This window comes from Rhinoderma darwinii, chromosome 4 (assembly GCF_050947455.1).
Source record: "Rhinoderma darwinii isolate aRhiDar2 chromosome 4, aRhiDar2.hap1, whole genome shotgun sequence".
Lineage (NCBI taxonomy): Eukaryota > Metazoa > Chordata > Amphibia > Anura > Rhinodermatidae > Rhinoderma > Rhinoderma darwinii.
This window is the reverse complement of record NC_134690.1, coordinates 37,575,719-37,591,638: the sequence shown is the minus strand read 5'-3', so window position 1 is coordinate 37,591,638 and position 15,920 is coordinate 37,575,719. Positions and strand designations below refer to the sequence as shown.

At 40.2% G+C, this 15,920-nt stretch overlaps 1 protein-coding gene and 1 long non-coding RNA gene across 4 annotated transcripts in view; one reads left to right on the top strand and one right to left on the bottom strand.

Moving 5' to 3' along the window:
* KLHL29 (kelch like family member 29) overlaps window positions 1–15,920 on the top strand; it is an 850,651-nt gene that overhangs the window by 487,522 nt on the left and 347,209 nt on the right. The gene's annotated exons all lie outside the window — the stretch shown is intronic.
* The window catches only part of LOC142760675 (uncharacterized), a 34,572-nt gene that overhangs the window by 17,148 nt on the left and 1,504 nt on the right, over window positions 1–15,920 (bottom strand). The window contains exon 2 of the long non-coding RNA XR_012883354.1: window positions 3,485–3,565. This is a non-coding gene — a long non-coding RNA (uncharacterized LOC142760675). The remainder of the gene's footprint in view (window positions 1–3,484; window positions 3,566–15,920) is intronic.

Below are 15,920 nucleotides of genomic sequence, written 5' to 3'. Positions count from 1 at the left end.
ATGTGGAAGATCTTCAGAATGATTTTGACTCCCGAGAAGTAGTTCAACGTCACAAATTCTTGCCTTCCAACAATTTAAAATATTCCCTCTGCTCCTTGAAGAAAATAATGAGGATTAAGAACGCGACAAGCTCCGAAACGCGTCGTCGTCACCATTTATTTTTTTTTACCTGACTTTTAGAAATTGTTTGTGGATTTGAGGGCTAGTGAGGAAACAAAGCAAACATTGATTGAACTACTAAAGAGAAGAAAAGCCGACATCATATGCCGCAGTCAATGCAAATAATGGCTGCCCAAATGTCGGCTCTTATGATCTGTTTTCTTTCAAAGCCGCTTTGATTTTATTTTTATTTTTATTACTGCGACTCATCTGGAAATACAAACGCAAAATCTCACATTAAAAGCTGTAATTTCGCTTTTATACCGTCGTTTAGCGATAAATTCTCGCCGGTATTAATAAAAAGACTATTAGGGTTAAAGGATTTTTCATAGTGATAACGAATATGATGCAATTAAGAGGTTCCCTGCTTTGGATAATCTCTTCTTGTTAGGAGGATCCCCCTACAATAAACTGATCACTGCTGTGTGGGGGAATCCAAGTGTTCAATTCTCCTACAGCGCCTTTACAGGAGAAATTAAGTATTACACAGTTTTAATTTAAATCAATAGGCTGTGCATATAATGTATGGACGTGCCAGGTCCTCCAGAGAGAGAGAGAGAGAGAGACGCTCTTTGTAGCCGATGTATTCGCTGGCTAATCGATGAGGGTCCTGAACAGCGGACCCTTCTCTAATAAAGAGGTATTCCCAGAATCAACATTTATCACCTACCCACAGGAAAGATGATAAGTATCTGATTGATGGGGCCCCACTGCCTGCACCCCTACCGATCACTAGTACGGGGGTCCCGAGCCCCCTGTTCATCCTCACTGCAAGACCGCAGTGAGGACATTTTTGAATGGACTAGCAGACGAGCATGATTGGTGGGGGTCCCAGCCATCAGATACTTATCCTTTGGATAGGGGATAAAGGGTGATTCTGGGAATACCCCCTTAGCTAAGAATTCCCTAATATGGTATGTGAACATGGGCTTTCCAAACCAGACACCCCTTTTAACAGGATGTTTCCACTTTAAATAATTTATCTTGAATGTAGTAATATATGAAAAGGGAGACGTTTCCAAAAGGGTTCTGAAGTCTCAAGCGAACAGCTGAAATTGCCGCTACATATAAATCCATGAGCCGTCATTATTTTCCAAAATTCTGTAAAGCCGTTTCTCTGGGAAAGCTGGGTGACAAACCAATATGGACACTATTCTAGCTCCTATACGGGTCGTCACACAGCTTTTCTTGACATTTGAATGATAAATCTCCCAAGCTACTCAGTTAGGCCCCATGCACACGACCGTAGATTTCGTCCGTAATTACGGACCAATTAATTTCTATGACCATCGGACACCTTCCCGTATATTTACGGGAAGGTGTCCGTGCCATAGAAACCTTCCGTAAAAAATGGGACATGACCTATTTTTTTATTTTACGGAACGTCCTCCCATACTTTATAATGGAAGCACGGTCCGCAAATGTGGATGACTGTCCGCAGGCGACCGTGCCCATAATCATGGACCGTGATTACGGGTACGGCCGTGTACTTGGGGCCTTATAGATTTCATGCACCATATTTAACTGTGTGCAGATTTGCCGCTCTGGAGTTTGAGAAAGAAGGGGGAAAGCCATTATGGGAGCTATAATAAAGGAAGGCAGAAAGGAAAGAAGCCGACATAATGTAGCCCCAAAAAATCCGTAATGATTTCTTAAATGAGGCCAATATAGATTGTATTCATAACATCAGCCTAATGATAATCATGTTTTATATTAAAACCGTTTAGATTTATAACATCTGTGTCCTACATATGAATACAATACAAGGCTACATATCCAAGTGCTTCCTGATTCGTGAATATAATGCAAGTACTGCAGTAAAGACTGACACATCAAAGGGAATGTTGATGTAACTGCATAACAATGATTTATATGCTATTCAGGATCTCTGGAAAGCTGGGTGACAACCACTATGAGCTGTGGAATGCTAGTGGTTGTCACCCAGCACTGGTTACCTGTGTAAGAAAGGCTGGAAATATTTGTGTTTTACTGGACATGATAACATTTGGGCTGTGTGTCAGCTCTTGGTATTGATTTGCGGCCCCAGTATTTCCTCCCCTCCTCATGAAGCTACTGCTTTCCAGCGCAGTTACCCATCTGGGAACGGAGGTTTATTCATTTGTGCTTACAAATTGTATCCCTGGTCTCAATCTCTGCCCGCAGCTTCAGCACTTAGACAAGACTAATGAACAAAAGCTGCCGCAATATCTGAATTTTCTATGAATCTCCAGGGAATCTGTTAGATACTGTAGACTTGAAATTGGAGGAATCTTGGAGTAAATAAGTAGTTGTCATGTTGTTGTTCAGATCAGTTCAAATTGCTACGGAATATAAAGTTGTTTTTTACGGCTTGATTCAATTATTTGATAATGCGTAGGTCACATACAGTATCTGTTTTACAACATCAGTTTACTACTAGAAACAGTGTTGAGGCGTGAGGTTCATTGTGCCTAATTTTTTTAAGCCATGTATTGACGGTCATTCCTGGCTATGGGTCTTATTAAAACTCTTACCCAACTATTATAGCCAACCCCCAAGGATCCATCCATCCATCAACAGCAAAATCCTCAATGTAAACTAAACCCTTGGGGGGTAGACCACTACTATTCACACCACCTAAGCTCTGCTGCTCCTACCCAGCTCTTTCCTTTCTCAGTCCCTCCCCCTTCCATCCTTGTTATGCCTCCCTCTCTTTGGGACCGCCCCCGAGGAACTCCTATAGCATGGATTATCATGTAAGCAAAGGCTTTTATACCATATGGGCAGCCCAGGCAGGTCGTTAATATCCAGTAAAGTGAGGACCCCTATCTCAACTACCCAATGGGCAGGACTACCCTACATCATGGGCATATATCTGCAAAAGAGAGGGAGGCGGAAACAGGCCCAATGGGAGGGTAGGAGGCAGGTAACCACCATATCTAAATACCATATAGGGTATTTTATAATTGTTAATGTATAGCAGGAAGGGTGCTGGATTTGGGTTCTTGCAGTACAGTTTTTTTTAAAGGGGTAAGAGCCATTATCCCAATGCCCAGAAAGATTTATTAGCATTTTAATGTCTTTTAATGGTCTGCTATATATATATATATTTAGCTTTTTTCTGTTTTGTAGCTGATGATAGAAAAAGCAATGACGGGGTATTTAAAGACGTTTAGGGAGAGCAGCAGCTCTTGTGTGAATGCGGCTAATGGGTTGGAGCAGATTCTTCAGAAATATGTCAGCAAGTCTCTGGTGGTCCATACGTTCCAGCTACAAGTCATGTGGATCCAGACACTGATTACATTTGCAAACCGTGAGGGAGAATGAGCCACAAACAGCGCTTTACCTCGTTACATGGAATTTGACAGCTGCTGTATCCGCCGTAGCTCATTGGTTCTCCAGACTTTCTCTGCTTGTGTTGGGAAATCTAAGAGTTGGAAAAAAAATTAGAAAAATCTTCTGAGCAGAACTAATGTAAAACTTCTTCAACTGTAGTGAGCGCTGTAGAAATGCAGACTGTGGCTACTGAAGCTACACATGGCTAGGAAATGCAAATTAAATACAAGTGTGGGAGCAAGTCATAGTCACGTGACTTAAATGTATAATGTATACAGATGTAGCAGAGCTGAACTTGTCATGGGCAGTTTTGTTGGAACACCGTGCAGATTACCCCCCTTCTAACGAAATACTGTCACTTTTAGGTCCAAAATTCTATGGCAATTTATCTCTTAATATATCTTTATAGCGTTTTTCTGATACAAAGCTCCAAACCCTCTGCCTACATATAGAGTTAAAAGACAACATTCAGCTGGTTGCAGCCACCACTAGAGGGAGCTTAGGAGCTTACTGCATACTCTGTTATCATAAAGTTCAATGTATAAACAGTATTCAGTAACTCCTAAGCTCCCCCTTGTGGTTGCTGTGAATTTTATATTTTACCTCTATGAAGGGGATTGGGAGCTCTGTTTGAGAAAAATGGAGCCCCCGATTGCTTTGAAGATATATTAAGAAGTTTATCAGCACAGAATTTAGATACCTGCTTAGATATAATTGGTGGAATTTACGTAATAAGGGTGGGTTCACACGTAACGTAAATGCGGAAATTGAACAAATCTCATTCACAGATTTCCACATCGGACATACCGGCTGAAAAACTGCACCACAATTTGGTGCGGTTTTTCAACCGGAAATTCCCTGCGGCGCCTGGGGCGGATACACTGTGTACTTTTACGCAGCATATCCGCCCTATGTGAACATGCCCTAAATGTTCCCCAGTGTCTTTTCTGCCCCCTCCACTGCCAAGTAACAAACTCAACTCTACTACGCACGACAAACTCAGATTTACTGATATTATAGTTGCATAAGAGAATATGGTTGGGCATAGATTCCACAATATTGTTGTATTGCTCAGTATTAAAGCTTAGATCAGTTGTCGTCAACTCTGTGGCTCTCTAGCTGTTGTGAAACTACTACTCTCAGCATACCCTGACACCCGCAGGTGGTATTAGGTGGTGTACAAAGTTGAAATTACTATTGAAAACTCTGTTGATACATTAAAATCATCAGCTGCAATGTTCCTGTAAGTGAAGAAAAACGTCTTTCTTTCTTCATGCCCGGTGCTTGAGGTCCTTGTATTCCCACTGGTACGACTCTGATGTACGGACTTCAAGACTCGGAAGACGTGGTAAAGTGAGTTCCCTTAACTGCCCATGCGAAACTGATTGTATCTTTCCCCTTTGGCTTAGTTTGAGGGACTGACCTTAAAACGTCCCCTTTCTCTGCCCCTATCTGACATTGAGAATATTTCCACCCAGTTCTAGACCACCCGTAATTCCGGACCATTGTGTTCTGGATTAAAGGAATTTTCCTGTGTTTGCTAAAATGAAATTATTACTAAAATAACAGGCTGGACAGAAAATATTGGACTATTTATACGGCAGCTTTTGAATGTAAATGTATTTGATCCAGTGTTGTCTCCTGAAATAATGATTTTACCAGATCAATTAGTTATCATATCTTTACAGAAAAGTTCAAAAGCGTCTGAAGATTTAGCAGACACTAAAGGACAAAGCAGATTGATGGAATGTGAATGTATTGTAGATAAAATAAAACACACTTTCCTCTCTGCCCGGCTTTGATATGTGTCCTTCTTTTATATTCTACATCCTAAGGATTTTCCGTTCCCGTTATGCCGAGGAATATTAAATGTCGCCATCGTTGGTATCCTTTATACTCATCGTAATGACCTATACTTTCTGTTTTCCCCTGAACTTGGCATCATTTATGTGCAGAATAAACTTCTATGCAATTAAAACGCATTCCCTGAATGGCTATTTTAAGGGCCTGTTCACATCTGCGTCTTGGTTCCGTCAGACTTTTCCATCAGGGGAACCCCTGAACAGAAACCAAAAGTAAACCATAGCTTTCCGTTTTTATTACCATTGATTTCAATGGTAAAGCTTCCTTCGCAAATGGTTTCCGTTTGACTCCGTTCCGTAAGGTTTCCGTTTTTTTGGCGGAATCAATAGCGCAGGGTATATTCACCATATTAAAGTTTACATATAGATATAATCTACATAAAATGTTGCGTAACTTTATAAAAACATTATTTTACTTTTTACGAATCCTAAATTATAGTGTATGTTATACTCCGGAGCTGGATTCACAATTCTGCCCGTTGTTATTGCAAACAGTCAATAAGCATGTCAACAGACACATTTCTAATAGGTTAGATGAGCTACTATATTCCTGTGGGACATTTTAGTAGCCAAAACACCTCCCAACTGTCCCCTCGCAGTCAGTGGAAATAAGGATCAGGTATCATTATCCTGTATATAAAGGGGCCCTCTGCCACCTAAAGAGAAACAACATAGCAGTGCCTACTGTATGAATGCATGCAAGGGACTGTGATAATCAATCAATTGCTCATAATGACTGGTGGATTGGCAAATTAGTAAGGGATTCATAAGGGAAGAGTCATAATGGAGGTGCTCTATGGGTTGCAAGGGGCGGAAGGAAGGAATGAACTCTATATAACAGATCTTAGGTGCAGACCCATGGAATTACAATCAATATCCAGAAAATATAGGAAAAAAATGTCAGCTCTCTAGGAATGTTGCAAAAGTTAATCCTTTTATTTATCTATATCTTACTATACCTGCAAAATTTTAGCCCTCTTTCCTGAGGCTTGAGAAAATAATTAAAGGATATGTCATACATGTCAGATAGATGCGGGTCCCACCTCTGGGACCCGCACCTATCTCTAGAAAAGGGTCCTCTAAACCCCATTCTAGCTTTTTGTGCTCACGCTGCCTCCCGGGCACTTACTGATTACATGGTTGGGAGTTACGGAAACAGCCTAACTCGCTGAGCTACGCTGTTTCCGTAACTCCCGTTGAACTGAATAGTAGTTATAGAAACAGCGTAGCTCGCATGCCACTTACTACTATGGGAGTTACTATGGGAGTTATGGAACTATGGGAGTTACGGAAAAAGCGTAGCTCAGCGAGCTACGCTGTTTCCGTAATTCATGGTCGGAAATCACACTTTTCATCTGCAACACAGAGCAGTAGAACGGGGTTTAGGAGGTCCCGTTCTAGAGATAGGTGCGGGTCGCAGAGGTAGGACCAGCGTCTATCTGACATTTATGATATCTCCTGTGGATATGTCATAAATGTTCCTCATGGAAAAACCCCTTTAATATTTGTGATATTTCTGAAGTGATGCTGTTTCTTAGATAGATAGATAGATAGATAGATAGATAGATAGATAGATAGATAGATAGATAGATAGATAGATAGATAGATAGATAGATAGATAGATAGATAGATAGATAAATAGATAGATATGGGATAGATAGATAGATAGATAGATAGATAGATAGATAGATAGATAGATAGATAGATAGATAGATAGATAGATAGATAGATATGGGATAGATAGATAGATAGATAGATAGATAGATAGATAGATAGATAGATAGATAGATAGATAGATAGATAGATAGATAGATATGGGATAGATAGATAGATAGATAGATAGATAGATAGATAGATAGATAGATAGATAGATAGATAGATAGATAGATAGATAGATAGATAGATAGATAGATAGATAGATAGATATGAGATAGATATGAGATAGATAGATAGATAGATAGATAGATAGATAGATAGATAGATAGATAGATAGATAGATAGATAGATAGATAGATGATAGATAGATAGATAGATAGATAGATAGATAGATAGATAGATAGATAGATAGATAGATAGATAGATAGATAGATAGATAGATAGATATGGGATAGATAGATATGGGATAGATAGATAGATAGATAGATAGATAGATAGATAGATAGATAGATAGATAGATAGATAGATAGATAGATAGATAGATAGATAGATAGATAGATAGATAGATAGATAGATAGATATGAGATAGATAGATAGATAGATATGAGATAGATAGATAGATATGAGATAGATAGATAGATATGAGATAGATAGATAGATAGATAGATAGATAGATAGATAGATAGATAGATAGATAGATAGATAGATAGATAGATAGATAGATAGATAGATAGATAGATAGATAGATAGATAGATAGATAGATAGATACTATTTTTCTCTTTCTCTTCCTTGGGTTACCACTATGGTAAATAATTTCACAGGGGCTTCAAATAAATAATTCTGTTCTCTTCCGCCCGGCAGATTTTGTACCTGCAGATTATAATAACTGTGGGATTTAAACTTGCAAATGGAAAGATAATTAATTATTGCATGAGACAAGAGGTTAATGCCGTCACCTTGAGGTCGACCACTTCAGTTAAGATTGGGAAAAAAGCTCAGAAATGAAAACTTCAGAGCAGCGGACTGGCCCGTCAGTGACCCTGAGAGACCTCCCCCCGCGCTGACCACTCTTCTTTATTTCTTTTCCCATTATATGAAGATCCACAGATTCATTTATACAATGGAGAATGTACAGGGTTTTTCGTGGGTGTCCCCCACTTAAATTGGCCCCTTCCCCCTTTCAACATGTCTCTACATGGGTAGAATCTCCTGGCATTGCTTCTACTATATTTGGCTTATAAATGGTTTATAGTTTACATAGGACTGCTGGTAATCATACTGCATTATCACTATGTGCAAATAATGCAGTTCCAAAGATTTTTATTTAAAGAACCACTCCGAGCAAAACTTATATACACTGTGTTATGTCTAGTGCAGGGCCTGAGGGGCGGTTTACACCACACGGCACATGTCATAAACAAAACGACTCCGCCTCCCATTGAAATCAATGGGAGGCATTTTAGGCCGCTTTTTGGCGCGTTTTACGACGCGGTTTCCGCGTCAAGAAACTCTGTGTGAACTGCCCCTTACGTTTTTTTAGCCAAATCCAAAGTGGATCTAAAATAAAGAAAAGATATAAAGAAAAGACTGATATATTTCCTTTCTTTTGTGTCCACTCCCGTGTTTGGCTAAAAAAACGGAGCCAAAAACGGCATCACTGTGTGTGTGTGATCATGGCCTATAAGTTAGTAAATAAGTTTTATCAACAAATAATATGTACCCCACAATGGTGACATTGAAAAATACAACTCATCCATCTACAGGGTGGGCCATTTCTATGGATACACCTAAATAAAATGGGAATGGTTGGTAATATTAACTTCCTGTTTCTGGCACATTAGTATATGGGAGGGGGGAAACTTTTCAAGCTGGGTGTTGACCATGGCGGCCATTTTGAAGTCGGCCATTTTTTATCCAACTTTAGTTTTTTCAATGGGAAGAGGGTCATGTGACACATCAAACTTATCGAGAATTTCACAAGAAAAACAATGGTGTGCTTGGTTTTATCGTTACTTTATTCTTTCATGAGTTATTTAGAAGTTTCTGACCACTTATAAAATGTGTTCAAAGTGCTGCCCATTGTGTTGGATTGTCAATGCAACCCTCTTCTCCCACTCTTCACACACTGATAGCAACACCGCAGAAGAAATGCCTCCCGATCTGACCCCCTTAGACTTTTATCTTTGGGGTCATCTGAAGGCAATTGTCTATGCTGTGAAGATACGAGATGTGCAGCAACTGAAACTACGGATACTGGAAGCCTGTGCTAGCATTTCTTCTGCGGTGTTGCTATCAGTGTGTGAAGAGTGGGAGAAGAGGGTTGCATTGACAATCCAACACAATGGGCAGCACTTTGAACACATTTTATAAGTGGTCAGAAACTTGTAAATAACTCATGAAAGAATAAAGTAACGTTAAAACCAAGCACACCATTGTTTTTCTTGTGAAATTCTCGATAAGTTTGATGTGTCACATGACCCTCTTCCCATTGAAAAAACTAAAGTTGGATACAAAATGGCCGACTTCAAAATGGCCGCCATGGTCAACACCCAGCTTGAAAAGTTTCCCCCCTCCCATATACTAATGTGCCACAAACAGGAAGTTAATATCACCAACCATTCCCATTGTATTTAGGTGTATCCATATAAATGGCCCACCCTGTACATCAACAGGATAATAAGAGCTATCACCTTCATAGTAGGCGTGGGGTACAGGGGCCAATAGGGGACATTTTTGGATGAGTTCCTCTGTGGTAAAAAGGTTGGAAATGACTTGTCCACTTCTGTCTGCCACATTCAGACAAAACCTGAAAATAATAAAAGAGTACAATCCGGCCGAGGAGCAGATAAGAGCGGAGAAAACAACACTCCCTTGTTATAAATAATGGCCGTCTCCCAAAATGACCGTAATAAAAGTTCTAATATCATTTTGTGCTTTCAGGTTCTAGTTTAGACACAATCCGGAGCTTTCAATCCCATTACTGGCTTGTAACGCACATTTGGGGTGTCATTAAGTGTTACATCAGGCACATCATAGGCAATGGCTTGTTTTCATTAGAGGAGACCTGGGAAAAATAATACCGGGCCGAACCTTATTAAAATGTGCTCCATTTAGTTAATTATGCAAACAGGATCAGCGGATTTCCCCCGTCGATGATGGAATTATATTCGGGTTTTATTTGCACTAAAGGTAAAACAATAACAAAATGAAAATAAATAATTTCCCAAAAATCCCTCTCTTTTTTTTTTTTTTTTTTGGCTTTTATACAATTTTGGTATTGTGCTCAGACTCCTTTGTAGAGCCGGCTCATCCACTTGCGTTATACTCTTGATTTTTGTTGCAGTTTTGACGTAATTGAAACATTTCCAATATTAAAATTATATTCAAAAATTGCCATTTATACAATTCCCTACCATATTCTTTATAGTGGCTTCCCTTTTAAAGGGGTCATCGGGGTAATAAATAAAATAGTAATAGACAGTACTCATCAGATAAAAAAAACCGACTTATATGTATTGTATCTGTATTGTAGAGCATGGTGGCCATTCAGATGATTGGCTGTCCATGTAATACATGGATGGCTCGAGTCCAACAGAATGACGCTCCGTTCTGGCTCATAGAGGGGGGGATCCCCCTCTATGATGTATATATGCCCTAATAGGGAATATTAACAGGGGTTGTCTTCCCGAGACAACCCCTATAAGGAAATTCTGAAAACATGACCTGTTGGGGGTCCTTGAGTCCTTGAATGTCTGATTGGTTCCAACAACTGAAACCTCCCACTTAATTCGGTAAACATGAGGACAACCTATTGACTATATGTTTTCCAAGTGGATCAATTTAGGAATATTTGGGGGTTTTATTGGTGTGACGCAACCAATCAGACATTCTTGGCTTATGCCATCAATGTATCTGATTGAAAACCCCCTTTTAAAGTTGTTGTCTCACTAAGAGAACCCCTAATAGGACATATGGAGGTAATAGGACCCTCTTTATGAGCCATAGTGTAGAGCTGCTAAGTATGAGTGGCTCCCCTTGTGGCGGACCATTTGAATGGCCGCTATGTGATACTATATTGTATCTATGGCGGGCCGGATCTTCTCTTGGCGATAACAGCTGATAAAAGCCGGACCATCAACTGATCGCCATGCCGGTTTCCTGTCAAAGCTGGTTTGTCATGATCTCATAATCCTGTAAATAACACCCCTACCGGGCCATCCTTGCACCTTAGGAATTTCTTGGATACCCTTATTTTCCCAGCAGGACCCAAAACCCATAAAAAAATGTATCTCAATTCCTTCTCCAACTAAACTATATACTTATGTATTTAAAAGAAAAAGAGTAGATCGCCTGATATTTAGTAAGTGCAAGTAACCAAATAAACCTTAATGTAAGAGGTTACCATAATGGTGATTTAGTTGCTAAAAGCCGCGGGCAGCGGATAGTTTCCCCGATTCTCAGAACCGCCACTACCTATGCTAATTAACCTTAATTTCAGTTCAACATTTGTGCATTTCATGCAAATGTCTCATACATATTCATGAGAGGGACCGAGAAAATCTGGCTTGTTTGTGGTCCTCTGAATCTGCAATTATTTGATTACCTGACAAACGGCAGGAATTTATTAAATATTAATTAGAAGATTAGAGGTAATTAGAAGTGGCTGCACCGAGCTTCATGTGGTTATCGGCACAGGTATCAAACACTCAAGAGCGCTCACATAAGTAACAAGGCCGGGGGCAACTCAGCCCCACGGGAAAAAGAAATTGCTCCATTATTGGACTAATTGATATAATGCAATTAGTGACTTGGGCATTACTGCACATGGTAGACTTCAGTATAACAAAAAAAGCAACTTTTCCTGTTGCTAACAAGGTGGAAGATAGTTTCCGAAAGGTGAATGTATCTGCTTGCACTTTATTTGACTTGAGTTTGTAAGAGATTAGAAAAAAAAGTCTAATTTTTAAAAAAAAGAAACAGCGCCACCCTTGACAGTAGACTGTGTCCGGTACTGCAGCTCGATCTCATTTACTGGAATTTTTGTAAAAGAGAAAAAAAAGCATAATTTAGTCTCACAACTCCTTATAAAAGAGAATTTGAATTGTCCTTGACTAGTGTTCGCATTAAAATATAGAGTATGAGACTCTGAGCTTCTTAGTGGACTACAACTCCCAGCATTTTGACACAGAGTGTAGCTTAAAGCTCCTGGGTCCCAGTGCACAATACTGGGGGCCTGTCAATCATAAGTTGCTGTGTAGAGTCTTTAATGGTATATACATATGATAATGCAGTGATAATGGTGCAGCATGCTAGGAGTTGTAGTTTTGTAACTGCGCCACAGTTTGAGGATCGCTACTTAATAGCTATAACTCTATATAGACGTGTATTAATGGAAATCATATACATCTGACCCACAAGTGATGTATTTAAAGTGGCCATGTATATGACTTTCTTTCTTCGCTCCACCTAGGACTCCACCAAACAAGGAAAATCATGCACACAGCCATATTACAGCTGTGTGTTGTAAGAAGCGGTAATAGGGCACCCATAAAACTGCATAGGGCTTTTACTGTACCTTAGTTTTTTCTGTCGCGTCTTGTATGAATCTGAAAAGACTGCGGCGCGCTCCATCGCGTGACGTATTACGGAGTATTTCTTCTAGCTCTAGTTGACCTCTGATGGAGCATTATATGGCGGCACATGGCGTCTATGCAGTTCGGAGCCATATGTGACTCATTGTGCCGCCAAGTAGCCTTCCAGCCATGTGCATGAGGCCTGTACCGTTCCTGCCGTATACCCCGCTGTATACAGAAAATCCGCGTAGCACTGATGGGATCCTGACTACAATATTATGTAACCTGCGAATGGATGGCTGGTGGAAGAAACTGGAAGAAACGCAGTGGTTAACCCTGCGGTTCTTTATGTTCTTACCATTGTAAATGACCTTCCTCTATATAAAACAATATTTGCTTTTTATTTTTTGGAATTACAAATTCCTATAAAATGGTGCCGTGTAATTTAAAAAAAAAATAACAGTTTGGAAATTACAGCTAAAAGCAATAAACTGACACTAAATAGATAGTAAAGTAAGCTCAGACCTTAAATCCATTGTGAAGCTTCCAGTATTCAGGCTGGAAGTGTCTCAATTTAACACATCATTGCTTACTATTATTAGAAATTTCATTGTGTTGTGGAGCGTATTAGAGTTATACTCCAAAATGTAAAGTACCTAGGCTCAGGATGTTCCCAGGCTGTGGAGGGTGCGGGAACGCGGCTCCTGAAGCCAGAGTCGCTGACAATAATTCCCTCTTATATTCTGCAAACTTTTCTGCTTTTTTTTTAATACTTGTTTTATTTATTTCTTTTGCTTTTTTTTTTTTTATATTAGGACAAAAGTCATTACTTTGCGCAGTGTGAATACTTTTGATTCTTTTTCCCATAACTACTTTCTTTGCCTCTTCTCGAAGGGTTAACACAGTCTTTTATTTGTAGGCTTTCGTTACACCAGTGTTTAAGTTTTATACAAAAAAGATGTAAAGTAATGTATCCACCCACAGGTCCCATTCATTTAAAGGGATTTTCTCATCCAGAGAACCCCTTTTTAAGGTCAGCTGACTAATGCCGTTTTGTCTTCTTAAAACCCCACCAGGGGACTATACCTCTGGCTATGCTTCCAGTACAGCGGCCACTGCCATTACATAGTAGTCCAGGCCCGATCTGCCAGATTGAGAGCTGATCTTTGTTAGCGTCTCTCTGCTCTGGCTAATAGGAGTAGGAGCCCTTTGTGACATTACGAAAGTAAACGGGGCGATAAGGCTGGCAGTGACAGGCACCAGTTGCCTGTCACTGCCAGCCTTATTGCCCCATTTACTTATTGCCCCATTTACTTCACCAACAAGCCACCCTGTCTTGGTCAGGTTATTTAGATACATGGTAAGGGCAGAAAACGAAATCTTTGCCCCAGATGAAAGAAAGCCTAGCTATGACTCTAACCAACCTCCCAACCATCCCGTTTTTCATGGGATTGCCCCGCGGATGGGTTGCAAAGTAGGTGTGGCTTATGAAAATTTGCATAAGAATTACCATTCTCTAGACTTTTTCTGAGGTGTGGCTTTAATGAGTCCCGCAAATGGGAATGCAAATTTTGGGAAGCTGATGTCCATATGGCCAAATAGGGTACATGGAAAGGAAATGTCGAATTAAAATAAAACCTTTTAATTATTATTCAGGCTTCAAATCCAATTCATTCTGTCAGAATGTTTTTTCTCCTGACCAAAAATTCAGCAGGCTTCTAAAAATGTGCCGCACAATAATCTTGTGATGTTAAAATATGGACTTAGGTCGTCCACCCCCCAGTTGTTTGCCAACATTGTAGTGTCCGTGGAATAAAATCGTATGGGGTCAACCTATAATATCAGCAGGGGCATGCGTGCATGGTATATACACCCTTTCGTGGCTCCTATAGAAAAAAAAATAGAGAGTTCATGGTATAATACTAATTCACACCCCCTAAAGAAGTTAGCGGGTCTAATGAGGGATTCTTGTCCAGACATGATTATCTTGGTGCCATGACTCTTGGTACCAGTAGGGGGCCTCATTTTGACTTTGTGGTCCCTCCTACATGTAATAATAATTTATTTCATGTAGATGGTAATTGATGGAGCGGTAGTGATGGTGGAAGAACGGAGGCCAGTAAGATATCTTAGAGAGTATGAATGACATAAGAGATTTTTCTGTGAACTTATTCTATTATGGGGTCGTGTTATAAAGCGTTCCGGCAGAATTTAGAAGATTGCGTTGGTAGCGGCGCGGAAGCTATTTTCAGCCGCGCGATTCTGATGATGATTCAGGATGTGCAGACACCATATGGCAGGTTTCCTGACAGATACTTTTCTCCTGCTGCTTAACTCATTGTGAATGTCTCAGTGGAACTTTCTATAACCATTAATTTAGATGTGCATGATTCATACATATGTCGACTTTCTCTAAAATGGAACTATGGGGGTTCTGTCCAGGACTCACGTTGTACAATGGTAATGGGGCCCAGCCACCACAAGGCTCAGGAGGTCCATCAGCACATGACCCTCATATGGGGGTTTATTTCTATTTTAGGGTATTCCGCAGATAACCTGTGGGTCCAAAATAATAATATGATCTATGTATGAAATGATGCATGTTCGTATAGGTGGATCCTTGCAATAATTTCCTCCAATGAGCCCAATTCAACACTGGCCCGGTTAATTATAAAAGGGTTATTAGAAACTCCGGCCTTCTGACGACTAGGTTAACCATAGTGTGGTCCATAACGTTGTTACATTGGATGGTGCCCTGTGCGGTATATTCTGTTGGCATCGACCTACAATCATGTGTAAAAATAACTATGCCACTTCTTGTGGAGATCTAGCTGGTGTAGAGAGCCATACAAGCAATGCTCCCTGGGAAAAGTATGCAAATTATCCCTCCTCCTGAAGAAAGAAAACTGTCTCTCTAGTGCCACCTATAGGTAGCTATCTTGTATGTCAAAGTCCAACACATTTAAGAGACTTGAAATATATCAGACAAACGAGAGACACCCATCAGGATATCAGACAAACCAGAGACACCCATCCCGACCTTGTGGCCCCTTGCAGGCTGAAGATGCAGGAGTGTCTCTGGTTTGGCTGATATGCCTAGTCAGGTATTTTCACACGGCCTATTTTCTGCCATTTTTCGGCCCAAAACGGCTGAAAGATCGGAAGCAAAACGCCACCAAACATCTGCCCATTGATTTCAATGGGAAAAACGGCGTTCTGTTCCGACAAGCTGTTTTTTTACGCAGCTGTTTTGAAAAACGGCCGCATAAAAAAACGGCTGCGAAAAAGAAGTGGAGCCGTTTTTCATTCATTGAAAACAGCTCCAAAAACGGCAGTAAAAAACGCAGCGAAAAC